Source organism: Dipodomys ordii, unplaced genomic scaffold (assembly GCF_000151885.1).
Source record: "Dipodomys ordii isolate 6190 unplaced genomic scaffold, Dord_2.0 Scaffold235, whole genome shotgun sequence".
NCBI lineage: Eukaryota > Metazoa > Chordata > Mammalia > Rodentia > Heteromyidae > Dipodomys > Dipodomys ordii.
In genome coordinates, this window is record NW_012267451.1 from 415,295 (window position 1) to 417,930 (window position 2,636).

Below are 2,636 nucleotides of genomic sequence, written 5' to 3' on the forward strand. Positions count from 1 at the left end.
CACTTGTTAGGAAATGGAAAGACTTGGAAAAAATGATATTAAGTGAAGTAAGCCAGGCCCAAAGAAACATAGGTCCTATGGTTTCCCTTATTTGCAATATCTAGTATATGTATGAGTCAAGCAGAAAAGGTCAGATAAGGTGATGTTAGGAAAATTAATCCTAAGGTATGTATTTTAAATGTCGTTTTTACTTTCATGCATTTGTTTCTATCACATTTATAAGATTATCTCTTTGTTGCTTTGTATATCCCTCCCCCACAGTATAACCCCTGATTTCACTTTATTTGATGTCCATATAATTTGTGGAAGGGAAGGGGAAAAACGAGTCGTTTAAATAAGGATACAGGTGGACCTTTTGCAACAATGAGAAGTACATGCTGTCATGTCAAAAAGTAACTTTACAACTTGAGGGGAGATGATTGGGTGGGGGCGCAGGGAGGATGCGAAGGGATGGGAAGCGTAAACAAAGGAAGACGCTACAATGCTTGGTAAGAAATGTACTCACTATCTTGCCCTTGTAATTGTAACCCCTCTATACAGTATTTTCACAATAAAAAAATTAAAACATGAAGCACTTAAAATTATATAAGGATAAAGAAATATCCTACTATTAAAGGAGTTTAGGCTGTGTGTTTGTGAATTGAGCAATCAATTTCTGATTTATGTATGAACATAATGAATGATAAAGTCTAATATTCAAAGATGGGTATGTATCTGTGGATGAGCAGAATAACAATTAAGTCACACAAAAATTACCCAAAAAAAGCAAAAGGGAAAAAGCGTATAAAGATTTAAAAAGCATACACACCTAAAACAAAAACAAGGAAATTTTTTTTTAATTTGAAAAATTTGGAAGTAATAAGAGTTCTTTGATTTTTTTTTGTGTCTCCTCTGTGTCCACAGCCAGTCTCTTGGTGGAGTTTCTGGTTTGCTTCTAAGTTTGGTTTTCCTGTGGCTTGACTGGTTTTTTTGTTTTGGACATTTTGTATTATAAAAATACTGTACAGAAAGGTTTAATTACATGACCCGAATAATGAGTACAATTACTATGGAGCATTGTTACCTCCTCCTTTGTTTTTCCCCTACCATCCCTTCTCTCACACCTCCACAATTATTCCCATCCCCTCCCCGCCAAAGTATCCCTGTTTAAGCATTTTGTTTTTTCCTTCCACTCTCTGAATTAGAGAATTGTATATACAAGATGCCATGAAGATCAGAGCGCAAAGCAAGATGAGCACAGAGCAGACAGCAGCAAAGTTTTGGCTATCGCACGGTCCTGACTGAGCAGTCCCATCGAGGGTGGCTTCGTCCCATTGGAACTGGGGACCAGATAGAAGTTCAAATATTCCAAGAATATGGAGATACAGGAGAAAATATGGTTTGGGGAAGAGAGTATAATCGACTAATAAGGTGGATTCAGAAGCACAAGATCCCATTGGATGCCTCAGTACTTAATAACGGAACTGAAAATTGTGTTTTCCTGGTTAAATTTGCAAAACTTGGTTTATGTAATATTACTGGAATTGATTACTCTCCTGCAATTCAACTTTCTAGAAGTACTACAAAGAAGGATTATCTAACATAAAGTTGAAGGTAGAATACTTTTTGAATCTTTCCACAAAGCTTTCTGGATTTCATATTTGTGTAGAAAAAGGGACTTTGGATGCCATAAGCGTTAATCCTGACAGTGCAGCTGAGAAGAGGAAGCAGTACGTGAAATCTCTCTCTGGGATGTTGAAAGTAAATGGCTTTTTTCTAATAACCTCTTGTAATTGGACCAAGGAAGAATTGCTGGATGAATTCTGCAAAGGATTTCAATTTTTTTGGGGGGGGGGTTTCGGTCGTGGGGCCTGAACTCTGGGCCTGCGCGCGGTCCCTAAGCTCTTCGGCTCAAGGCTAGCACTCTACCACTTGAGCCACAGCGCCACTTGTGGCTTTTTTCTCTTTGCTTATGTGGTGCTGAGGAATTGAACCCAGGGCCTCAGGCATCCAAGGCAAGCACTCTACCACTGAGCCACCTTCCCAGCCCAGGATTTGAAATTTTTGAAGAGCTGCCCATACCCACTTTCAGCTTTGGAGTTAGACCTGCAAATAGTGTAACATCATTAGTTTTACAAAAAACTTGAGACTTCCTTGGACAAATTCAGATATCTTTTTAAATGAAGAGACACAGCAAAACATTCTGTCACAGCAAATACAAGTTGAAATAAATGCTTAGTAAGTATGCAGGATATACATGTTGGAATACCTATAATGGAAAATAAATGACCTAAAAAATATCATGAGCATATGAGTGACTGGCATTTAAAGACTGACTAAGATTAATTATGAATATTCATTTGGATTTAAGATGTAAATATTTTTATTTTTAGCTTAGTATAATGTCCTGTAATTTCTGACCAGATAAAAGCTTTAAAGTAGTAAACAAATGTTCAAAAAAAAAAGATGCACTGAAAACAGGAGTTATACCATAGGGGAGAAACATACAAATAAACAAAAAATCACATGGCACATTATAAATATGTTAGAAACAATAGCAAGAAAGAAAAAAAATCTGTGAGAAGTACAAATTGTCAGGTCGAAAATGAACTTTACCACTTTGGTGGGGGGGGGAGATTGGTTTGGGGGGCCGGGGG

The 2,636-nt window shown here is 37.3% G+C and overlaps 1 pseudogene; it reads left to right on the plus strand.

The window, feature by feature from the left end:
* Positions 1–440: 440 nt before the first annotated feature.
* Positions 441–2,126, plus strand: LOC106000695 (annotated as a pseudogene).
* The last annotated feature ends 510 nt before the right edge of the window (positions 2,127–2,636 follow it).